General features: G+C 43.1%; 1 protein-coding gene and 1 long non-coding RNA gene across 2 annotated transcripts in view; both read right to left on the reverse strand.

The window, feature by feature from the left end:
- ANTXR1 (ANTXR cell adhesion molecule 1) overlaps positions 1–26,384 on the reverse strand; it is a 244,980-nt gene that overhangs the window by 7,407 nt on the left and 211,189 nt on the right.
- Positions 1,745–25,778, reverse strand: LOC125960923 (uncharacterized). The gene is made up of 2 exons (XR_007471111.1): positions 15,629–25,778; positions 1,745–15,534 (listed from the first exon to the last, which is right to left on the reverse strand). It is a non-coding gene; the product is annotated as an uncharacterized LOC125960923 (long non-coding RNA).

Below are 26,384 nucleotides of genomic sequence, written 5' to 3' on the forward strand. Positions count from 1 at the left end.
GGTTGAAAGTTTGCTAGGACAAATGGAGCACTTACTTCCTACGCTGGTCTTTGTAACCAGTTGAATTCTTTGCAGTATTGTCTTCGGGTTGCTTGATTCAGATCCAATATTTGGCTTTGACCTCAGTTTACCTCACTGCTCATTTTACAAAGTATATATGCCAATTATTTTCACACATTAGCAACAAAATGTCCTGATTAAATTGTAAGAAGAAAATGCAACAGTATCTCTTGCTAAGTGGAGGCTTAGCAGGATGCTAGGTGATGCTCTTCCTGGGCTGAAAAATGCCATTTTGATTCGGTTGAATCTAATGGTGTTGGGAGGATTATTAGAAATGTCCAGGCACATCAGCCACTTTATTATCAAAACCCCATGAGCTAAGCATTATTATCTTCATTGTACAGAAGGGAGATTGAGGGCTCAGACCTATTTAAATAACGTGCCCAAGACCACCCAGCTGGGAAACTGTAGAAACGGGATTAAAACCTAGCTCTGCTTGCTTTAGGCTCTCCTCCCCCCTTTTTACTGTATTATCCTGAACATAGGCTAAAAGTGCAAATAATGCCGCGAGGCACTTGTAGACGGTAAGACACAGTGTGGCTCTTGGCCACAGTCCATCAGCTCTTAACATAGATCTGATCAAGAGATCAGATCAAGAGATGGAGAGATCTTTCCAGAACGTAATCTGGTCAGTTCACTCCCCAGGTTAACGTCTTTCAATGGCTCCCCAATGATCCTTAAAATAAAATCCAAATGCCTCCCTCCGATAGCATATGCTATCTGTGATCTGGCCTTGCTTATACTTTTCAATTAAATTCTTGCTCTTTGTTGCGGATGTCCACCCTAGCCCATCCTAAGCGCTCCACAAATATCTGTTTAATGAAGACTATACTCTGCCACTTGGTAGTCTTCTCGATATAAACCTTGTTTCCCCAATGGCTGGGGCATTATTTCTGAGGCACCATCTGGGTCTTCTCCTTTTGAGGTCTTCATAGCAGCAGTAGGTTCGAGTTTAAGTTGGCACTCAATACTGCTCACACCGTTGAGGGTCTCTGAGGTGGAGCAAGCCTTCGTAGGAAGCTCAGATTTTCCCTGCAGGTTTAGGTTCTCAGAGGATCAAAGGTTCATGAACTCACGGCTGTGTGTTTACATCTCCTCAGTCATCCCCTGATGGTCTCTTTGGACCATTCTCTAGACTCTCAGGGTAGGGGTGGCGAGAATCCTGTGTGCTTCCCTTGATTTCCACACTTGGAGTGTTGACATGTTACCTTTAAAAATTTGGGTTACTTTTTATTGCTTTATCAAAGGAGGTTGTTCTTCAACAAAGCTCTTTATCTAAACTGGAGGGGACACACTTTGAAACGATCATGGTGTAGTCAGGATGAAAGATCTGATTGAGCACGTTCTGGCTTCTTCCCAGCTTTGAACTGCAGACACTGATGATCCAAGGAGAACAGTCAGGAAACTGGGGGTGTGGGACTGTGGTCTGTCTGCCCTGCGGGTCTGGGCCGGGAGGCAGACTCCTACCTCCAGTTCTGCCTCTAGTGTGTGAAACCCTAAGTCTCTTTCTCTCTGTGGGTCTCAGCTTCTTCATCTTCATCTGAAACAAAAATTGTTGTGCTAGCTAGACCAACGACCCTTCAGCCTCAATATTTTAAAATTCTATGAGAATTCAAATTGCTTTGGAACCCTTTAACTTGGATACTTTAATCTGAATTCTTTGGGGGCAGCCAGTTTGCACATCTTTTTTTTTTTTTTAAATAAATTTATTTATTTTTGGCTGTGTTGGGTCTTTGTTGCTGCGCGTGGGCTTTCTCTAGTTGCAGTGAGCAGGGGCTACTCTTCGTTGTGGTGCATGGGCTTCTTATTGTGGTGGCTTCTCTTGTTGTGGAGCACGGGCTCTCGGTGCGCGGGCTTCAGTAGTTGTGGCTTGAGGGCTCTAGAGCGCAGGCTCGGTAGTTGCGGCGCACGGGCTTAGTTGCTCCATGGCATGTGGGATCTTCCTGGACCAGGGCTCGAACTCGTGTCCCCTGCATTGGCAGGCGGATTCTTAACCACTGCACCACCAGGGAAGCCCTGCACATCATTTTATATACTACTTAGTTTGGTTAACTCTTTGTATTGCATATTTTCCAGCTGGCCATCAGATTTGCAAAACATTAATAAGTTGAAAATTCAAAATTGGATTCTCCATGTTCTGCTTTTTTGTTACCATGGTAAGTATTCAAGCTTGCCTGTGAGTTCTGAATTTGGGTTTGTGGGATGATAGGGGAAATGTGAGAAGATCTGAGGGCTGATTGCATGCAGAAGACTCACCAGTGGTGAGCTCATGTGTTCTGAGTGTTATAAAACATCTGTTTGGGTATCAGGCACACTCAATGGAGAGGGAGCTGGCCTTCAGAGGTGGTTAAAAATATGCCATGGCTTCCACAGATTAGACCAAATAGTTTCTTATGAACAGAGGTCACTTAAGCAAATTGGATTTCACAGGAAGAATATGAAAATAATCAGATGGAAAAAGAACAGGTCTGCCAAGTTTCTTCCGACAAATACCTTTACTCTCTGGCCTAGTTCTCCCCTTGATTGTCTTGTTTGGAGGTATTTCTCATGTTAAGTGGATTCGGTTTCCAAAGTTTGTTTTATGTCAGTTGTTTAGAATTAGGAGCATAATTTCTAACTTACATCACTCTTGTAAATGGGGGTTGGTTCTCAAGCTAGACCACAAAACTCATTGACGTGGTGAAGCGACTGATGTCGTTCTGCTGAAGTAGGTGCTCTGGTGATAAATGAGACACATGAACAATGAACGGATGGGGGGCTGGATAGGATGACTCCATCATGCTGCTTCTTCTGTCTGATTCTTCTCTTCATTTGTTAAGTCATTTGTGCATTCATCCTTTTGACAAATGGTTTTTGAGTGCCAACTATGTCCTGGACACCTTATAAGGTGCCACAGACAGCGCTGAGCAACCAAACACACTCCCGGCCCTCATGAAGAATATAGTCCAGAGGTGGAGTTGGACAGCAGTCAAACGTCCCACAGATAAATGGATCTCAGCAACTGTATTTGTGTTGTGTGACACTGGCCTTGGCTATAGTTGACTGGACCAGCGGGTGGACGCCTAATCTGAGGTAGACCGGTCAGATTCTCTCTTCTGGGAGTTTGGAATTATGACTGAGTTTGCAGGTAGTTAGTCAGTTAGGGTTGATTCCTTGAATAGAGGGGATGTAAGTGGAAACTGGGGGGTGGCCATCTTCTGCCACAATCAGGGGGAAGCAGAGTTCTGATTCTTTCCTCTCACATAGATCCAAAGATCTTTCCTCTCACAGAGATCCAAAGATCTTTCCTCTCACAGAGATCCAAAGATCTTTCCTCTCCACTCATTCTTCCACACCCTCGCTGTTGCTCATCCTCTGTAACTTCTAAGTATACCAGTCTTCCTGCTTTCAGCCTTTCTCTTTTCCAGTGATATTTTGGTTTCCATATAAAATGTATATATGTACACACACACATAAATAAAATGTGTGCACATAGATATACACGTTTGCATGCACATGGATACATAGAAGTATATATAAGATGTATATATGCCTGTATATATAAAAATTTACATATATATATATGCATAGACATAGACACACATTCAGTGTTGTCTTCCTGCTTAAATTCTTCAATGTCTCCCCTCCCCACCTTCTACAGGAAAATATCCAGGTTCCTCAGCACAAATCGGCCCTGCTCCCTTGGTGTTTCTTTCTGCCATTCCATGCTGTTTCCTTTATTGAACCACACACTTCAGCTTTGGTCCATCGCTTGAAATGAAGACACCATATTCTGGCGACTCATTTAACAGCATCCATTCATAGGCCCAAGTCTAGGACAGGGACAAAGTGGCACACAGACAGCTGTCTTGCCTTCTTCCTCTTTCCCAAAGCCAGAACTGAGGGCAAAGAGAAGGGTGTGTTGTGAGTGGTGATGCCAGAATCCTTCTCGGCTCCCTTTTCGCTACCACACACTTGCCCCGTCTATAAATCTCATGTAATAGCCTGCCTTGTATGTGCTCTTCATGGAAAAGGATCCAAGGTCAATTCCTTTAGTTATTTGATTCATTTTGCTGACACACACGCTGGCCTGCTCTCCATAATAACTTCTTTGGATGCCAAATTGGAGGGTAAGTTGAAAGCATGAAGGAAATATTTGGTAACAAGAGGAAACTAGAGAAATGAAAGGGTAGAAATAAAAATGGCACATCTTTAGTGGGACACTTGTAAACACAGGGTTTGTTAAGAACTACTATTACTACTGAGATAAGACTTATTTAAGAACAAAATTCCCCCTTTTTAATCTGATTACAAAGTTCTACATTTTCTTTGTGGAAAATTTGGAAAATGCACAAAGGAAGGAGGGAGAAGAGGAGGAGGGAAGAATTTCAATGATTACACTCAGAGAGTTAACATTTTGTGCTCATTCTTTCAGATCACATCCCCGCCCACCTCCACCCCCCAATACACACACAGAGTGGCCCATATATGTACAAAAATGGGATCATCCTGTATCAAAGTTTTTTAATGAAATGCTGTGACCATTTCTCCCCTGGCATTTTGTATTTTTTTTAAATAGATTTTATGTTTTCCAGCAGTTTATTTATTTATTTGGCTGCATCAGGTCTTAGTTGTGGCATGTGGGATCTTTCATTGCGGCGAGCAGGCTCTTCGTTGCGGCGCACGGGCTTCTCTCTAGTGGTGGCACACCAGAGCGTGCGGGCTCAGTAGTTGCAGCACGCGGGCTTAGTTGCCCCGTGGCATGTGGGATCTTAGTTCCCCCACTAGGGATTGAACCTATATCCCCGGCACTGGGAGGGGAATTCTTAATCCCTGGACCACCAGGGAAGTCCCTCCCTTACCATTTTCAATATTATTTTCAATGGTTGCATAATCTTCTGTGACATGGAAATACCAAACGCAGTTCTTAAATTCCTTATTGGGCATTGAGTCTATTTAATTTCTAACTATCCTCACATTTCTAAAATAACTTCTGAAAAGTTCTAGAATCAATTGTTAATCTTTAATTTAGGATCTTTGCACCCAATTTCGTATGTGAGATGGGCCACTTTTCTTTTGTTGCTCTTTTTGTCATCAAGGTAATGCTAACTTTCACAAAAGGAATTGGGAAGATTTTCATCTTTTGCACATGTTCTGTATTTGTGAAATAGCTTAAGAGTTATTAGTTCAGATTGACACGTATACATTATTGATACTATGTATAAAATAGACAACTGATGGGAACATACTGTATAGCACAGGGAACTCTACCTAATGCACTGTGGTAACGTAAATGGGAGGGAAGCCCAAAAGGGAGGGGATATCTGTATGTCTATGGCTGATTCATTTTGTTGTGCAGTGTAGGCTAACACAACATTGTAAAGCAACCATATTCCAATAAAAGTTAATAAAAGAAAAGAGTTATTAGTTCACTAAAAGCATGAGAAAATTCTCTCAAAATCTTTCTGGACATGCTGGTTTTCTTGAGTGCAGCTCTTCGATGCCTTTAAAAGTTTTTGTCACAGGTATTGACCTCTTCAGGCTTTGTACTTGAGTCCATTTCCATAATTTATCCTTTCTTAGAAAATCATTCATTCCATGAGATTTTTTAATCCTTTGCATAGCCCTGTACTTTGTACACAGGAAATTCTTACAATTGAACAAATATCTTAATTTGTGATGATAAATACCCCATTTGTCATTATCAATAATATACATATTTACATGTTCTGACTTTTTTTGACTTTCAAAGATTTGTCAATGATATTGGTACTTCCAAAGAAATTTTTTTTTAAGACTTACTTCTCAGCTCTACTCTTTTTGCTTGGTTTTCATTAATTTGTTCTTATGCTCATAGATTCCTTAGTTCTGTTTTTGTAGATTTGTTTCATATTCTTTTCTAAGTTTTTACTGAACGCTCAGCTCATTGTTTTCATTTTAATAATGAAAAAAATTAAGGCTATGATTTTTTTCCAATTCCCATAAATTTTTATTGTGGTGAGGTGGTGGGAAAACGTGGCCTGTAAAAATTATACTTTTTTCTCCTTTTTCTGGTTTTCTTTGTTGCCTAAGTTATAGTAATTTTTTACAAATTTAAAAAATAATGTGAATTTTCTATTTGATGGGTGCACTGTTAAATAAATATCCAAAAATCTATTTTTATTAGATTAGTTAAAGCCTCTGTATCTTTTATTTATTTTCCATCAGCTTGATCTGTTGAAGTCTAGGAGTGGTGTGGGTTTATTAATTCCTCTATACCCCAATTTTAAACAATTGTATTTGCTCAAATTTTACTTTGCTGCTTTAGTCATTGGGCCACCCAAGAGCAGCAGGGGAGGGGGCCTCTCTCAGAGCAGTCTGGGCAGAGAGAACGTCTTCTGTTCCAAAGAATTCTCTCTCCCTGTTTGGTGGTAGCTTGTCTGCAGGAATGGCTGCCATCAATTCCTTCCCTCCTGTGAGTATGGGCCCCTCCCCCTGGTGAGGAAGAGTCTATTTCTCCACTCCCTTGAATCTGGCTTGTGATAGTTTTGAATAATGAAATATGATGGAAGTGATGTTGTACTAGCTTTGAGACTGACGTTAAAAGGCCTGGAAATTTCTGTTTCCTGTTTTTGGTGCCCTGAGACTCGGGGTAAGAGTTCCAGGCTACTCTGCTATAAAGAGAGACCATGTGGAGAGCACTGAGGACAGACAGGTGAGTGAAGAAGCCCGCTTGGACGTCTAGCCCAATATACCCCCGATGACTCCAGTCCTAGCCACCATCTGACTGCATGAGAGACCAGACCCCAAGTGAGAATTATACAGGCGAGTCAGGTCAACCCACAGAACTGTGAGAGAAATAGCAAAGTATTGTTTTAAACCACTATGATGTATTTACTTACTTATCTTATTATACAAGTTTCAGGAATACAGCATTATAGTTTAACATCTGTTTACACTACAGAGTGATCACCACCACAAGTCTAGTTACCATCCATCAGTATACAGTTGATCCCCTTCACCCGTTTTGTCCACCACCAACCTCTTTCCCCTCTGGTAACCACTAATCTGTTCTCTGTATCTATGATTTTGTTTTTTAGATTCCATATATGAGTGATAACATACAGTAGTTGTCTTTCTCTGTCTGACTTATTAGCTAAGCATAATACCCTCAAGGCCCACCCACATTGTTGCAAATGTCAGGATTTCATTTTTTTTTTATGGCTGAGTAGATATACACACACCACATCTTCTTTATCCATCTATCCATTGATAGACACTTAGGCTTTTTCCATACCTTGGCTATGGGAAAAAATGCTGCAATGAACATAAGGGTGCGTATGTCTTTCTGAATTAGTGTCCAGAAATGGAATAGCTGGGTCATATGGTAGTTCTAGTTTTAATTTTTTTGAGGAATCTCCATACAGTTTTCCATAGTGGCAGCACCAATTGACATTCCCACCAACAGTGCATGAGGGTTCCCTCTTCTCTACACCCTCTCCAACATTTGTTATTTCTTGTCTTTTTCACAATGGCCATTCTAACAGGTGTGAGGTGATATCTCATTGTGGTTTTGATTTGCCTTTCTCTGATAACTAGCGATGTGTCTGTTGGCCATCTATGTCTTCTTTGGGAACATGTTTATTCAGATCCTACGCTCATTTTTAAAATCGGGTTGTTTTCTTTGGTGGTTGTTGAGTTGTATGAGTCTTTATATATTTTGGATATTAACCCCTTACTGGATATATGATTTGCAAGTATATTCTCCCATTCAGTAGGTTGCCTTTTCGTTTTGATGATGGTTTCCTTCATGGTACAGAAACTTTTTAGTTTGATGTAGTCTTATTTATTTTTGCTTTTGTTTTCCTTGCCTTTGGAATCAGATCCACAAAAACATTGCTAACACTGATGTCAGTGAGGTTTATGTTTTCTTCCAGGAATTTTATAATTTCAGGTCTTATGTTCAAGTCTTTAATCCATTTAGAGTTAATTTTTGTGTATAACGTAAGATAGTGGTCTAGTTTTGTTCTTTTGCATGTGGCTGTCCAGTTTTCCCAACACCATTTGTTGAAGAGACAGTCCATTCTTCATTGCATGTTTTTTGCTCCTTTGTCATAGATTAATTGTCCATATATGTGTGGGTTTATTTTTGGGCTCTCAATTCTGTTCCATTGATCTATGTGTCTGTTTTTGTGCCAATACAATCTGTTTTGATTATGATAGCTTTGTAGTATAGCTTGAAATCAGAGAATGTGATGCTTCCAGCTTTATTCTTCAAGATTATTTTGGCTATTTGGGGTCTTTCGTGGTTCCATACAAATTTTAGAATTATTTGTTGTAGTTCTGTGAAATATTCCATTGTAAACCACTATGTTTAGAGTGGTTTGTTACAGAACAATACTGAAATAACTCATTGCTTTGCCTAGTAGGGCCATTCCTGGTTTGTGGAGCTGAGCACAGGAGTTGTTGTGGGTTTCCCTTTTTTTGGACTCTGAACTTGGCACTCTTCAAAGGTTGGTAAGGATTCTGATCTGTGCTCTACTCATTGCCTATTGCCTGATTGGCTAGGACTTCACATGGCTAGAATCCAAGGGTCCCCAGGAGAAAGATAAGCTCACTGGATGAGAGAGAGATATAACCCCAAAGGAAACCATCACAAATTTCCCTTTTTGTTCTCTTGATATTACTCTGCATTATTCATTATGAAATGTAGGCTGTTATGGTGATGAGAAAAGGTTGAATTGGGAGAAGCCTGGGAATGTTGTTGCAATATCGAAGGGATTTTGCCTGTTTACACACTCGTGCGAGCTTACTTATATGAGCTGGGCCTGAGACATCCTGTCACCTACTCCCACGCTGCCAGTGGGTAGCTCAAGGTTGAAAGGTCTCCCGTGCTTCTGCAGTGAAGTGGAACACATATGCTCCAATTATCATTCCAACCTGAACGTCTTTTAAAAGTATTTTAATAAGTACCCTGACAGAGAGGAAACACAGTAAAATAAAGTAGTCTTGCCACCCAAATGCAGATGAATAAACTCTGTCCCAAGGTTCCATGAAAGGTTGCTAAGAGCCCATGTCTCACCTATGTCCAAAGTTACAATGAATTACTTGCCATGCAAATGAATGAATTAGTAAGTCCAAGTAGAGAAGGACTCTCTCTGATGGCTCCTGAGGAAGGTCAATATACCATTGCAGTCAACAAAGACAAAAGCATACATGGTGACATAAGGAACTGTATTTATGTCTCATCATTATATAAAACCTTGGCATATTATGTCTGCACCTGTCTAGTTCTAACTGACAAATCTTAAAAAAAAAAAAAGAATAGGATTGGAGAAAGGAGATTCAGGAAAAGTGATCAGGTAGCCAAAGGGACTCAAAATTCAGAGTGTTCAGGGAAGTAAGATGAAGATATATGCAGAGATTCCATGGGTCATACACTTCAGAGATGGAATTAATTGAAAACATTTGTTGATTCAAGAGGAAGGAAATGGTGCTGAATGGTCTGACCTGGTGTAACATGCCCTAAATGTTGTTTCTTAGATTTGCCTTTCTAAAAACCAGCCATTGGTTTTGACCATCCTCTCATCACTGGTGGCATCCTGTTCAATATACATGGGTCCTGCTAAGCAGTGCAGCAATTACTTCTCCCAAAAGCCTGGATGACATTTTGGATGGTTCTCAGTAATAATGTTGCTTTCATGCACTTTTCTAAGATTTAGAAAAACAATGTGGCATGGTCATGCTGAGTGAGTGAAAGTGTGACCCAGGATGAACTAATTTTACTCACAGCCTTCCTTCTCTCCCTTTCTGTCTCTTCCAGTTAACAATCTTGAGTATATTTTCCCTGTCCTTGTCCATAATCCCAGTTAAATGATTCTGATTACTTAGAACTATCATTAATATAGTCTTTCTATTTATTATTTTGTTTATGTTGAGGTATTTGCCTTAAAAAATTGGGTGCCAGAAGATAAACTGAGATTGCTTAGCCAAGAGTATTATTTAGCTTGGATGTGAAATGTAAAATTATGAAATTACTTATTCATCTGGTGCATAGCTCTGGCCTCATCCTGCTGCATAGATAGAAGCTCATGGATGAAGGTTTGTTTTCTTCTTTTGCACAATGTGAGGAATCCCATCTTTAGGACGCATTCTTTTCCCATGTCTGTAGCTATCAAAGTGCTTTCCCCAAGTGGAGAGAATATTAATTAAAAAATAAAGAATATTTTGCTTTTGTGATTGCTATATTGTTGCCAGTGAGACATAGGTATGTGTCTTTTAGGTTCTCAGCATCTCACACATGCACGATTTTTCTATCCCATGACCCTGTCATAATGGCTAAGCTCCTTATTTGAGGGACCAGTTGCTTGTTATGAGGTGAAAAGTTTTCATACTAATTGTATCTACCATTCACTGAGCCAGGCTTAGTACTAATTGTTTTTTGGGTTTTTAAAAAATTAATTAATTAATTTATTTTTGCGGTATGCCGGCCTCTCACTGTTGTGGCCTCTCGCATTGCGGAGCACAGGCTCCGGACGCGCAGGCTCAGCGGCCATGGCTCATGGGCCCAGCCGCTCCGCAGCATGTGGGATCTTCCCGGACCGGGGCACGAACCCGTGTCCCCTGCATCGGCAGGTGGACTCTCAACCACTGTGCCACCAGGGAAGCCCAGTACTAATTGTTTTATATACATCATCTCATTTTGTGCACCTAATTGCACTGTTGGTTAATATTATTACCGTGATTCAAAAATGTATAAGTGGGCTCAGAAAGGCTAAGTAATTTGTCCAGGGTCTCTCTGCAAGTTAATGATGGAGCACAGCTATAACTCCAGCTCTGTTTAATGCTGAACTCTTTCTTTTGAGCAACATGTGCTTTTAGATGGGAATGAATCTAGGGCAGAGGGATTCAAGAAGCATGGCTACTTAAAGAATTGGCCACCAGTAATATTACACATTTGAGAATCTGCTTTGGGTCCTGATACCTCCCCACTCCCACCATTCTCTTCCAGCTCTCTATGTCTCTGTTTTTAACTTCCTCAGAATTTCGGTGCCCTCTAGATGCTCTTCCTAGAGAAGGGTTCCATATATCCCCACTCTTCCTTCTAATCAAAACTTGCTTGTCCTGAGTGCCTTTGCCTTTCAGTCCTCTATGCTTTGTATGTGACAAGTCTCTAGTGTGATCCATGCGCTGGGTCCACTATGAAGGTTTATTCCTTAATAGGCACTTTCTTTCCATGTCCACAAGTGTACACTGTAAATAGAAATGGTTAATTGTCTCCCATATCCATTTTCACTTTCTTCCTCCAGCAGGTGAACCCTGGCATTTCACTGGGCACAGGACAATATAGTAAAGATTACGTTTCCCAGCCTCCCTTGCATAAGTTGGTTCAAGAGGTGGGAAGTGATGCTGACCTAGTGTGGTGCAGGAATTCGCAGGTGGGTGTGGCTTCCTTTGTGTCCAGGTGTGGCCAAGTAACCTATACTCTGAACAGTTGGATGTGAGAAATGATGTGTACAAATTCTAGGTTGTGCCTTAAAAGGGAGGGGCGTACCATCCCCTTTTCATTTTTTGCACTATGCAGATGAAAGCCACACTCTTGGGATAGTGGAGACACAAGACAGAAGAAGCCTGGTCCCCTGACAGCATGAAGCCACCATATTGACTTTAGACAGTTTATTCTCAGAAGGTTACATGTGAGAGAAAAGAGTTCTATCCTGTATTGTTTTGGGATTTGCTAGATCAGCTGAACCTCTAACCTTAATAATGTAACTCCTACAGGAAAACTCCTGAGACAGAGTTTTACTCTAAAGGGGTGGCCCCAATACTGGGCATTTGAGGTGCTGTGGCAGGCCATCGTGGTGGCCTGCTGGAGCACGCTGGGCTTTGGAATGACTCTCAAATTTTGACCATGCTGTTGGCTACCCGCTCCAAATTTGCACAAGCCGGTCCTTGCCCAGCTGACTCCGAGGGGCCTCTGACATCCTCCTGGACTCATCTGCTTTTCAGGTGAGGGCCGCTAGGCTCCTGCCAGAGTGCCCTGAAAGGTCATGGCTGATGTTTGCGATTGGCCAGACATAGTAATGAAAAATTTATAGCACTCAAAATCTGGGATTCATTTAGGAGTAAAAAGCATTAATTTAAGTTATCCAACCTCAAAATTGGTTTCAGGCCTCCACTGGGTGCAAATACTCTTCCTAATTACAAGACCGCATAGAGTTAGATCTGAAATGGGATCGTGATCCAGTATCAAAATGCCTCATCTCCATGGTGCACGAAACACCTCACTAATTCTGGCTCATTAATTAAATATTTGTGATAATTCTTCCCAGGCTGGTCTGAGCTTACGTTCTGTAGGATCTGGGAAGAAATGTTTGTTAGGCTTATATTTAGTGAAAGTATAGCATGAATCATAAAGAGGAAAAAAAATTATATCTTAAATCTTTGGGAAAGAGGCAGGACATACAATAGAGAAGAGCTTTTGCAGATTTCAGCACCTTAATTGTAAATAAAGGATGTTGCTAATGACCAGTGCATTTTATTTTTTCAGTGGAAGTGGCCTCAGTAGAGACCTCCACTTGGAGAGACCGGCAGTGGCACTGCCTGCTTCATTTCTGTCAATTTATACGGTCCCTCCCAGTTGCACAAGCCCTTACCAGGACAGCAAAAGGTCACCCAGGTGCCTGCATGGACCTCTGACTCTGGAATCCTCCTTGGCCAGGTTATGTTGCTGCACCTGGCTTTCTGCATTTCTTACTTCTTGTACGCTCTTCTGGCCCCAGGCTCCCCCATTCCTATGGGTTGGTGAGACCTTTGAAACTAGCTTGGCCTTTGTCTCCCTTGGCTGCATGACCTGCTCTCCGTGTCCTTCCCAAGTGATCAGCCTTTCACCAGGGCCCACTCAACAAGGGGCAGAGAATGCTTGGGAGCAGGTGATTACATGTACCTACCAGCAATGAGAAGGCCACTGAGACACTGACAAGTTGGGCTTTTTGTCAGTTTTCCTTGTGCTCCCTCTTCCCCTACCTTAATTTAAATCCAACTCAGTAAGGCTATCCTGTATAAGGAACTCTGTTTGCTGGTTTGGCAAGGGCAGCTTGGGAATGTTAGCTGCTATGTGGAAAAAGTCCTCGTCCTGCTCACCCGATTCAGAAGGACTGAGAGCTGAGGGCCAGGAGGCTGCCTGGACCATAGGAAACAGAACAACTCAGGGAGAGCCTTCACCTCCGGGCGGTATGGATGTAAAGGCCTCCAAGGCACCACCTTTATACACAACACCAAGTTCTTTACCTCCAAGAGGTTCTTTACCTTTTGTGGGGAAGGCAAGTTTTCCAAGGGACTCTGGTCCACCCAGGACATGAGCAAAAGGCAAAGATGCTCTTCCCCCAGGTAGTCCGGTTCATCATCTCCTGCCTCCTCACTAGTCTCTCTGAGACCTCGCTTGCTCCTCTTTCCAATCCACCTCACTGCTGAGATCCAACATATCAATGTGCTAAAAATAGAGTTACCATATGATCCTGTAATCCCACTCCTGGGCACATATCCAGAGAAAGTATAATTCGAAAAGATAACATGCACCCCAATGTTCATAGCAGCACTATTTACAACAGCCAAGACATGGCAGCAACCTAAATGTCCATTGACAGATGAACGAATAAAGACAATGTGGTATATATATACAATGCAATATTACTCAGCCATAAAAAGAATGAAATAATGCCATTTGCAGCAACATGCATGGACCTAGAGATTATCACACTAAGTGAAGTAAGTCAGACAGAGAAAGAAAAATATCATATGATATTGCTTACATGTGGAATCAAAGAAAACAGAGATACAAATGAACTTATTTACAAAACAGAAATAGACCCACAGACATTGGAAAGAAATTTGTGGTTACCAAAGGGGAAAGGGGGAGGGATAAATTAAGAATTTGAGATTAACATATACACACTCCTATATATAAAACAGATAAATAACAAGGTTCTACTGTATAGCACAGGGAACTATACTCAATATTTTGTAATAACCTATAAGGGAAAAGAATCTGAAAAAGAATGCACACATACACACACACACGCACAAACATTACATAACGGAATCACTGTGCTGTACCCCTGAAACTAACACAACATTGTAAATCAACTGTACTTCAATAACAAAAAGTACTGATGTGGCCGACAAGGCCCTGAATGGTCAGTCTCACCTCCTGCTCCCCTTTCTCCCCACCTGCCGGTCCTGCAGTTTCCTTTCAACTCCATGGTCATCACTACTTCATGGCCATCTCTACTTCATGGCCTTTGCACGTGTTCTGCCTGGAACACGCTTCCCCCAAACCTTGCTTGGCTAAATTCTGTTCACACCTCATGTTCTGCTTAGTCCCTTTTTCAGAGAGGTTTTCCTGCCCACCTCCAGTCTCAATTATGCCCACCTGGTAATCTCTTTCATGTCCTGCCCTTTTCCTCTTTCACCTTTGCCATTGTGTATTTCTCCCTCTCTGTTACAATACTGAAAGCTCTCTGCTGACCACTGTTTCCTTCATCACCCAGGGCCTGGCCCACAGAAGGGCCGCCAGAGTACCTGTAAAATAAAGGCGCGAAGAAGCAGACCCTGCTTCCTAGGAACATGGTGAAACATTTGTCAAGTACCACGTTAAGCCCTATGAACGTTACAGTCCTATTCGTATCCTGTGAACAAGGTTAAAAGTCCATCTAATGGGCACAGGGTGGTCACTGTTATAATAGCTGTGGTTCATCCAAGCCTACTTATGTTATCCTAAAACCTCACCACAACCTTGTAAAGTAGGTATTACTATTCCCATTTCAAAGATAAAGAGATGGACGCTCTTGAAGGCTAAGGCCCTTCTCCAGGGCCACACACACAGGAAATGGCAGTGGTACCTCACAGAGACCCCTCTTAAAATGGATGCAGGAGAACCCAGGAGAGAAATTCCCTAGGTATTGGCACCCAGTAACTCAGCATACTTATCTACCCTTTTTGAGGCCAGGGAAAAGAGCACTCAGGATTGTTAAATTTGGAGAAAGGGACACAGGAAGGTTAAATTTTGATGGGAATCAGGGAGGCAAAAGGATAAAAGTGTACAGAGCACGAAAGAGAAGGGATGTGAGGGGCACTGACCTTGGCTGGGAGAATCACAGAAAAAAGAGGAAAGGTGGCACCATAGATATGTCCATGCATCTTTTAACCTAGGGCTTCCTTCCCTAAATTTGTGCAAATTGCCCACGAGAGACCGGCTTAATCTCCAAGGAGCTTTCTGTTCATACGTTAGTCACACGGTATAGTGTAGATTTGTCACAAAGTTTTGAATACTTTAGGAGTACTTTCACAAATGCGAGTGGAGTTGAACTCCTTTGTCCCCTGTGTCATTTTAAGAGGAAAACGATTTTTTTTTTAAAGCTGTCAGATTTATGTGCTGTGGGAAGGAAGAGCAGGATCTGAACCAAGAGATGCATGGGTCCATATCCAGAGAAAAGGAATTCGAAAAGATACATGCACCTCAGTGTCATAGCAGCACTATTTACGATAGCCAAGACATGGGAGCAACCTCAATGTCCATCGACAGATGAAGGGATAAAAAAGACACATGCACCTCAGTGTTATAGCAGCACTATTTACGATAGCCAAGATATGGAAGCAACCTCAATGTCCATCGACAGATGAAGGGATAAAAAAGTATACATGTATACATGTGGTACATGTATACAATGGGATACTACTCAGCCATAAAAAAGAATGAAATCATGCCATTTGCAGCAACGTGGATGGACCTCAAGCTTATCATACTAAGTGAAGTAAGTCAGAAAGAGAAAGACAAATACCATATAATAGCACTTATATGTGGAATGTAAAATGTAACACAAATGAACTTATCTACCAAACAGAAACAGACTCACAGACATAGAGAACAGACTTGTGGTTGCCAAGGAGGGGGTGCTGGGAGGGATGGATTGGGAGTTTGGGATTAGCAGATGCAAACTATTATATATAGACTGGATAAACAACAAGGTTCTACTGTATAGCACAGGGAACTATTGATATATTCGATACCCTGTAATAAACCATAATGGAAAAGAATATGAAAAAGAACGTATTATATGTATAAGTGAATCACTTTGCTGTACAGTAGAAATTAACACAACATTGTAAATCAACTATACTTCAATAAACTAAACTAAAAAAAAGAGATGCATGGGTCTGAGGAGTATTAGGCAGGATGGTGCCAGGACATCTCATAATCCTTCATGTTTTTGTGAATGACATAAACCTGCGCTCAGGGTGGGGCACTGAGACACCCTGCAGAGGGAATGGAACACAAGCCCATTTTCGGAAACTTTGAAGTAGGGCATTTACTGGCCTCGGTAGGGATTTGGGGGCAAGGGAGAGGAACACGGAGGAAAAAAGGAAAAAAAGTGAAGAGCAGCAAAAGGACAGAGTTCTTCTCATGAACAGAACGGTTCTATGAGGAGCTGTAGCCTAAATCAGAGGCCGATTACTATCTAGATCACCTTAAGTCCATTTTCAAAGCGTGTCGACACAATCTTCAGTCAATAAAAAACAACAGTGATTTCAACCTACTGCTGTCAGGGAGGTCGTCAGTCATGTAGACATGACTTCTTTGAGCTTTGGATATAATTACCATACGTGACCTGACCAAAAGGGCAATATCTTCTATAGGAATGAAAGGAAAATTCCAAAAGTTCATACTCCTTGAAAAAGGAGATCCTATTTGTTTTTTAGACTTGCTCGGGCCAGAGATAACCTGGAATCTGTATTGATACAGGTCATCTTTCAAAGGCTATTGACACAGTAGATGGTTTTTTATTACCTTAGAAACTACTCCAGAGACAGGGGCCCTGGCCATATTGTTAGACAGCATTCAACCTCACTGTTGGCAGGACCAGGTGGAGATGAGAACATAGTTTATGCACCAGAGTTTAAAACTCAAAGGGGAAGGGTGGAGGTGTGGTTTCTGTTTACCTTCAGTAACCCAACACTCAACTGAAATTTGGAATATATTTGGTATACATCTACCTTTGAGATAAAACAAATAATCTGTAATACTGTAATTTTTAGCCATTTTCTCCTTTAGGTAATTCATACCTGTTTCCCTAGTCTTGCCTGATTTTCAGACACTGTTTTTATTTATTTATTTTTGGCTGCGTTGAGTCTTCATTGCTGTGCACGGGCTTTCTCTAGTTGCGGTGAGCAGGGGCTACTCTTTCTTGCGGTGTGCGAGCTTCTTATTGCAGTGGCTTCTCTTGCTGCAGAGTACGGGCTCTAGGTGCGTGGGTTTCAGTAGTTGTGGCTCGCGGGCTCAGTAGTTGTGGCATGCAGGCTCAGTAGCTGTGGCTCGCGGGCTCAGTAGCTGTGGCACGCGGGCTCAGTAGCTGTGGCTCGCGGGCTCTAGAGCGCAGGCTCAGTAGTTGTGGCGCATGGGCTTGGTTGCTCCGTGGCATGTGGGATCTTTCTGGACCAGGGCTCGAACCCGTGTCCCCTGCATTGGCAGGCAGATTCTTAACCACTGTGCCGCCAGGGAAGCCCCTCAGACACTCTTTTAATATTCTGCTTGATCACTCTGATTTAACGAATCCAACACACAATGAAAATAATAAAAATTATTTCATTTTAGGCAAAGGCCTCCTAAAAAATTAAACCATTTTTGGGCATTTTGGTCATGATGGTGATGATGATGATGTTGATTCTTGAAGTGTTGGCCCTTGTTTGAACTAAGTTTCACTGATGACCTCCCAGTTTGTTTCAGCTTTATTGGAGCTGAAGGAGAGAGGACTGAGTTACTCTGCTCAAGTAGAGGACTATCCTTCCAATGAGAGCACTCCTTCATTGTTCCATTGTAAGAATGAACTAAGAATGAAGTAAGAAAATTCAGAACCCTCATCTCTCCAGGTTGGGAAATTAGTAGGAGGGAAAACTTACCAAACCAAAAAGAGAAACCGGTAGGAAGGGAAGGGAAACTGTAGGGGATTTAGAAAGGGAGATGCTAGCTGAACAGTCACAGCCAATATTCGGGTGAGATTGACAGAGGAGGTTGCTTCCAATGTTATCTACAAGGAGGAGCTGGCTGAGCAAGGTATGGCCCTTCCTCTGATCTGTCAGTGTCCAAGCTGTTGGTTAGTGAGTCATTCTTGTCTATATAACTTTCCTCCCTATCCATGTACCCCTGAAATGATCCCAAGCTGTGGATCATTGTCGCACCAGCACAGGCCTCAGGGGGCCTTCTGCATAGAGGTGACCTGATGCCAGGTCAGAGTTGCTCTGGGCTGGAAGAGAGTCATTTCCTTGCTTCTCTGAGAACCACAGGGACCCCCTAAGTATGGAACATGGGGAGAGGGAAGGGCCTCTTTCTGAAGGCAAATTACAAATGTATGTCTTCTTTAGACAAATGAAAAGATGCCACTTCTCCTTATATCTGAAAGTGCAAAAAGGAGCAGTTCTAGAAAGTGATTATAAAACTGTAATTAATGCAAAATAAAACTTCAGAGAAGGTTCTGGGCCTTGCAGAAGTGGTTTATGGATCACAAATGTCAGAGTCCCACCACTTCAGAACACATCCGTTTTTGTGAATGAGAAGAATCCTTTAAAAAGTTTATCTTCTTGATATGCCAGGGCTGGGACAATGGTGCTGTTCTGCTCTAGTTTAAGGCACGACAAGGATGCTTCCTCCATCTTGGAAACTAGTCAAGTGCCTTCAACACCATTTCACTCCTTGCCTCCTTTCTCACCATCCAGTGATTCTGGGGTCATTCCCCACCCCCTTTCTGGCCTGCTTTTGTTCTGACCGATAGAGAGTAGCCTACTAAATAGTCTCTGGGGGAAAAGACAGTCTTCTGGTGTCTTTTTTTTTTTTTTTTATTACTAGATTTCATTACTACTGTTATAGAGGATAACTGATATATTTATAATTTTGCAGTGGGGACAGGTAGGGCTAATGACAGTTCTGTCACTTTGAAATTAACACTAGGAAAACATCACTGTCTACTCAAGAATACTGAGAGAATATTTGACACTGGCTTTTTAAGCTCTCAACGTTTTTCACTTTTAAGGATTCAAATCTTGGGTCAGCCTGCCAGAAAACATTACCTCATCATACTCTGTCACTGGGTAAAGAAAAAATTCTGAACTAAATGAAGATTCAATTTCATACCAAAGCTCTGAGTCCAAAAACCTTGGACAAAAAGAATGATAAGAAGACCAGAAAAGGATTTTGAATGATGTGACCTTGCAAATGAGTGTCTTGGGAGACCTGGGCCATGGAAGTGAAGGTGGTGCTGAGTGCAATGTAAGCAGAGGTGGCCACGGCAGAGAACCATTGTGTTCTGGTGTGACCAGCCACTCCCACCTCCTCGCTCGGCCTTTGACGCAATGGGCTGGAACGTTTTTCTACCCACCAGGAAGTCTAGCTCAGACATCACAGACCCAGTTCTGTAATCACCCCTTCCAGCATGTATCTGCAGCATTCTCTCTTTTCTTAAATTACCACTTCTTTTATTAAATAAAAGTAATTAAGGGCGTTAAAAACTTTATGGAAAAAAGATAAAAGAAAACCTCAGGCACATGACCATGACCACTGTTTATATTTGGGAACTATATATTTATTTCCACATTTCACTATTTTCACATTTCAGTGGATCCCCTTTTTTGGGGTGATGCAACAGGAACCAGAGATCTTTTTTTTTTTCCTAAAGGGGAAAATTCAATCCAAGCAAAATTTAATCGACTCACTGACAATATCTTTTTGATGAGCTGTCCCATGATTTGAACTAAGACCCCACTGAATGCCTTTTACATTATTTTTAGGTCCCCTTTTCACTCTCACTCATATTAAAAGTTAAATTATGATATAGGGACAAGATGGGGCTTTACCTGGAGAATTTAAAAGAAATATTCTTTCATTTGAGTATAAGGGCTAACAAACTGCCCAAACTCTGATATCTCATATGAGATTTTACTGTATTTTAGGTGCATAAAGTTGTATAGATACTTTTTGAAAGGTGTCTTTAAATTGGTTTCAATGGACATGACTATTTTGGGGAACAGTGGCCACCGAGTTCTGGTCCTCTGTAATTGGAGGGTCTCTATAACTTCTGGTCAACAGGCATCTGTTATAAATGTATAGCGTCATTTAAAAGCCCCACACTACATAAAAAAAAAAAAAAACACTGAAAAAAAAAACCCGCCTTCCCATATGTTTCCACTTAGTGTATAGTTGAATATTGCTTAAGTCTTTTCTGTGGCACTCCATCCATCTTCTCTGTTCTGTACATGATGTTTTATTTAATGCACCTTCATTTTATTATGATGGTTCATATGAGCCGTATTCTCAGGACATACCACATAAAATCACCCTTTGTATCTGAGGTAATGATGATCTCTTTAAGAGTCTCGAAACAAATGTGATACAGGGGAGAGGAATCATTGGAGTGTCGGGATCTCCAGGGTCAAATGCTCGATCCTTTAGTTTCATAGTTAGCTAGGATCAGCCCCCAACAATTTCTGCTTAGGGAGAAGATGATGGACCCTGCCTTTACAATCCACCAGAGGACAGTCAACTACTTGTTACGGAAATCCATTCTAAGAAGCACATTCGACTGAAGCTAAGACACAGAAGACATGTTTTGAAAAGTTGTTTTAAAGAAATAAAGAGCAATACACACACCTGCTTTCAGAGCAATTGTTACAATTTATAATTCTTTTTTTTTTTTTTTGGCGGTACGCGGGCCTCTCACTGTTGTGGCCTCTCCCATTGCGGAGCACAGGCTCCGGATGCGCAGGCTCAGCGGCCATGGCTCACGGGCCCAGCCGCTCCGCGGCATGTGGGATCTTCCCAGACCAGGACGCGAACCTGTGTCCCCTGCATCAGCAGGCGGACTCTCAACCACTGCGCCACCAGGGAAGCCCTATAATTCTTATATAGTACAAGGAGACCTTTTATGTTAGAGATACAAGCTGTGACTTCCCTCATGTCTCAGATTCAGAGGTTTCAAAGCAATGACTTGTTGCTCCTCAACAGATGACAAAACTCTCAGTTAATTGTCTCTTTACCCAAATTTAAGCATTTCTTATCATTCCAGGCACCAGTGGGAACATTTTGTGGGTGAGGAAATCTAATTTCACAGGATGATGCTACAACTGTAACTGTTTAATTCTTGCCCCAGAAACTCAAAGTCCAGCATGGCCTTATCTTGCAGACCCCTTCAGTAGCTCTGGGTGAAGAGGAAGCAGCAGGAATCATTGCTCCCTTATAGGCTGGAAAAAACTGAGCCACAAAGGGGAAGGTTAGGGCTCAGATCCAAGGTTTCTTGGACTCCCTCCGTGGGACTGTCTGGGCTCCCGATGTGGGTATTTCTGTTAAATATTTTTGCCTTTTCAGTAGGTGAAACCACCACCAACATGAATATTAACCAAAACAGACTTCAAGTTAGCCTCGCATTTCTTTAAATCATGGCTCTAACTGGGAATTTCATAAACAGAAAAAGGTACTGTCCTCAGGAGAGAGAGTTTCTCTCCAATAAAAATTTTCTTATAGTGGGCTTCTTTGGTTTTCAATAGCTAAGAAGCTTGCTCAAAAAAAATACGCAGGAAGGATAGAGCTGATTCTGGAAGAGCTCAACCTCACAAGAGAGGGGAACTTTCTGGTGGTGGAGGAGGCTGTGGCCAAGTACAGAGCTGCTGGTCTGGGCAGCCGCTGCCTCTAATGGACAGCAGGGTACACGGGCATTTTCTGCCACGTGTACTCATGACTCCTGGCTGTGACGGATGCACGGCAGAATGGAGCCAGGATGCCAAAGGGACTGGAAAAGCTGTAACAATAGGCTAAGTTAAATAATTTAGGTATTTAGGATTAAAAGCCAGGTCTAGCTCTTAAGAAAATTGATTCTGGCGTGGGGGACCCCTGGCTCAGTCACAGCCGGGGTGAAGAGGATCTGGGGGTTTCAGACCATCTGGTCAAATTGAGACAGTTGTGTGACTGCCCAGGGAAAGCGAATGGATTCTCAGGCCACATTGGGAGGTCACTGCCCCTCCCTCAGGTGACCAGCCTGCTCCAGCCTGTTCTGCGGTGATGAGATACCACCTGCCGGGAGATTGGGGGCACCTCAGTCAGGAGACTGGGGACAAACTGGGAGGCCTCCCAGGAGAGCTACTCGGCCACAAGCATCAGTTGGGCTTTTTGTTAAACACACAGATGCCAAACCCTTGGATCCACTGAATCACAATTACCAAGGGCATCCACCATTTCAACGTACACTAAAAGTTTGTGATACATGAAGTTGATGAGTTAGGTAAGAATAGAGCACAGTGCCTGGCTCATGGTAAAAGACCCAATTACAAGTGATAAAAAATGGTGAATAAATAAAGAACAAGATCTACTCTTAGCCATTTTCATCAGTGATGTGTGTGTGCATGCGTGTGTGTGTGTGGGCGTGCGTGCACGTGTTCCTCATGTTGGTGGACGTTGGGATATTAACTAGATTCAAGGTCCCTAAAGCAAAGAGATTAACCTTTCTCCTTTTGCAGACTTTCTGTAGGTAGCTTGGGGAGATACATTTTCACAGAGAAGTTTTCTAATCACAGCAGGGGCCTACAGTCCATTTGGCTTGTGAACTGCTCTGACAAAGCCACCAATATAATAGTAGGACTACCAGAACCCTGATAAGGAAACTGGGGACTTCTTAAGAGGCTGGCTCTGGGAAAAGTTGTCCATCTGTGATGGATGAGGAAGTTGTGATCTTTGGTCTCATTTGTTTAATTCTTTTAAGCATTGATTAAGCACATGAAATAAAAAACATAATAATCTCTACATTGTAACCATTAGCAGAACTAAAAACGAGTTTCCTGATGTCAACACAGGGCAGCAATAAAGGCTCCTGGCTTGTTTTAATTGGACCTGAGCTTTTCAGACCAAGGTCTCTCCTGTCTTTGGGACCACTAATATTCCTTCTCCCTTGAGGGCCCTCCACCCCAATTAAGTGCTGATCTAGGTGGGGCAGGGATATTTAATAGGCCTTTGGTTTTCTGTTAGCCTTTTATTAATGCTGTATGTTACAGAGGCCAGATGTCCTCGGCTGGGTTTCACCTTCTATGCTGGGTTCCTGGCTGTTGTGATTTTGTTCCTGCTATGATCTCTGACTCCAGCTGAAAGCTGGTCAAAGTCCAGGCTGGAGGTGCTACCCCTCTTAGCAGAGCCCCAGGCTGAAGTAGGTGCTTTGAGAGGGAGCAGGCTGGCAGGCTCCATCCCCTTTCCCGGGACCTTCCCAGCAACTTTTTACCCTTGTCACTTTCATATCCTCCAGTGAGGAGGGCTCTATCTAAGGGGTCCGAATCTGTGACAACGGCATATTGAATTGATTGCTTTTTAGACTGACAAACACCATGGAATCTCCCTATTTATTTATCCTTAATAGGAAAATATACAAGGATACCCAACTCCCTAATTTTTTTCAGAACTGAAAATAAAACTTCAAATTCCCAGCTGTCATTTATTACTATTGCCTTTAGCTCAAGTATTTAAAAAATACATTTGCTTTAGAAATTGACCCAGGACTTCTGCAATCCACTGTAGCTGAATCCTGCCTGTTTCATTTTAATCAACAAAGGCCTGGGGTGACTTTCCTGCAATTTTCCCATGAGGGCTGGGAGCATGGATTGTGAAAACGTTTGCCTCCTGGATGGACACTTCTTTGGAGGGGTCTCTCTCGCGCGGTTCCTCTGAGTCTTCTTAAGAGTGCTCAAGGAGACTGAATCCCTTGCACTGAGCAATCTGGGGGGTTAGGGGCCACCCTGAAGACCTGTGGGTCTTCTGAGAAGTAGGTCCAGAACCAGTTGGGGGCCAGGACTCTGGGATCTCAGCCTGACCCAAGGACAGCAAATTCACAAACCACGTGACTGAAAGGGCACAGACATTTTTTTCATGATTCTTTCTCTATAAGAATCCAAACTTTATGGGGAAGACTGTCTTTTCTGCATACCTCCTGATGCCTAGAAAAATAAGTGAACTGTGTACCTGTGAATATGCCCCTCACACAGAGACCCTCCCTCTGGGCCAGTTCCTTGCCCTGTCCCACCCCTGAGCTAAAGGAGTTGATCAACAAGAACAGTTTCTCATAGTGACAGTCATGACGTGTGCCAGCCACCGTCCTAAGCACTTCATAGTTAATTGCGTTTAATCCTCACAACCTTCCGCGAGGCTCATTTGGCAGGTTCAGAGAGGGTAGTTAACCAAACCCAGGCAGCATGTGGTAGAGCTGGGTGGCAAACCTAGCCATGCTTCTCTGTAAAGTCTTTGTTCTTCTGCTCTCAGCTAAGCAGTTCTGAGCCCCAGATTGGTATTGCTTATACAGAAATAATTGCACTAATGTGAACTCTCCCCGCTTCCCATTGTACTCCCGTAACAAGCAAGAGGATGAGGGAGCCATCTCTGTGACCTGGACTTGGGCCAGCAGCAGGGATGGGAGGCCCTGAGGCCCTAAGCACTTTTGGTGGGAACTGCTGACTGGTGCAATGGACGTCAGTACTTGGCAGGAAGCTAGAACAGGTCATTACACAGATGGTTTGTAAGTTCCAAGGACAGGAAGCAGTGGTCGTCCCTTGGAGCCAAGGTTTGCAAAGAGTGAATTGGGGCCAAACCTCATTTTTTTTTGCAAGTCTCACCAGAATCATAGATGGGGGCTGACAGATGTAGTTTATCTGCATTTCAACAAATCATTTCACAGCGTGTCTCACAGCACATTTAGAGAAAAGATGGACAGATGTGGGCTGGATGTTTAGTGGTAATTTAGATGGTTTGGAGAAGGTTGGACAAACAGCATCCCAAGAGTGTTGATGAACGTAGCAATGACAACAGCCATTTGTTCTGAGTGCCCTACACAGGGTCAAGGGTGTAGCCAGCACTTAGTAAATATTTGTTGGTCATATTAAACTCAGGGGAAGTCTTTAGTGACCCCATGAAAGGGCTCTTTCTTTGATTTAGCAAACATTTACAGAATAGATGAGGAGTTTGGGGAGTGGAGGTCTGATCCTCGATGGAGGGAGGGAAAAGTCAGGTCCATTTTCTTTGACCGCTGGAGCCCAGCCTCACAGACATGGTGACGACAGAGGACAACTGTGGGTCTCTTGCTGTGTTTGGATGCACTGTTTCATAGCACTTGGGAATCCTGAGGGGGAGGTGTGGAGAGTACTGTGGGAAAATTGTGTGTATGCGTGCGTGCGCGCACGCGGCGCGGTTTGTTTTCTGGCTCACTGCCCGCCTAGAACCAGAGCATCTCCACTTACCTGTTTTTCATACTGGGCTTATGGTAAGATTGCATTTAAAGGCCTTCTCCTTTTGGCTCAAAAATGTTTGAAAACCACAGACTCTCATGGTATTGAAGATGCCTTCTAGCTCTAAAAATGAAGTGGTTCTTAAAAACTGTGTGGCAGGAGGGAGTGCTAAAGGCAAGCTCTAAAACACATCGGCTTTGTTTCCCGTTTTCCTTTCACCTCCTGGTAGGCTCAGTCTCCGTGGCAACTCACTAAAAGTGCCCCACCTTGAGGCCCGCCATTTTCTTTCTTGTGAGCCCTCCTTCCTGACATCCTCTCAGCCCCGCAACTAGTCTTCCTGTTATCAAACTGCATTCTTAAGTATAAATGACTGGCAACTTCCATTTCCCCAGTGCAGATATTTGCACCGTTAAAGACCCAAACTGAGAGAGAAGCTCTCTGATTGGTAGAGTTTTTTGGTTTTTTTTTTTGCTGTACGCGCGCCTCTCACTGTTGTGGCCTCTCCCGTTGCGGAGCACAGGCTCCGGACGCGCAGGCTCAGCGGCCATGGCTCACGGGCCCAGCCGCTCCGCGGCATGTGGGACCTTCCCGGACCGGGGGACGAACCCACATCCCCTGCATTGGCAGGCGGACTCTCAACCACTGCACCACCAGGGAACCCCCAAAGTTATATTTTGATCATGCGCAAGTCATCTTGTGCCACATACCAGGTACCAGAGCTCAGAAGGAGAGAAACCCAGTTTTGTAGGGGCTGGTAACGAGGAATTAGCCCAGCCTGCAGGCCAGGGAGTGGCTTGGTCTCCCTGAGCCTGGAGTGTCCTGCATCATTTTCTCTTCTTCCTCCTCGCAGGCCCTAGAAACACTCTCCTGGACTGGGCTCTTACGCATGCTCAGTTCCTTACACACTTGCAGCTCTTCTTCTCCGACGGCTGCCTGTGACCTAGTGTGGACAGCTCTGGCTCTGGCCTCAGTTCTGCCCTGGCTCACCCCGCTGACTGTGCGTCCTCGGGGGCTGGTGGAGGGACCAGAGAAGCTGGACTGACCTCTCTCCTGCGGCCTGCATCAGCTCG

The sequence above is a fragment of the Orcinus orca genome, chromosome 13, assembly GCF_937001465.1.
Source record: "Orcinus orca chromosome 13, mOrcOrc1.1, whole genome shotgun sequence".
Taxonomy (NCBI): Eukaryota; Metazoa; Chordata; class Mammalia; order Artiodactyla; family Delphinidae; genus Orcinus; species Orcinus orca.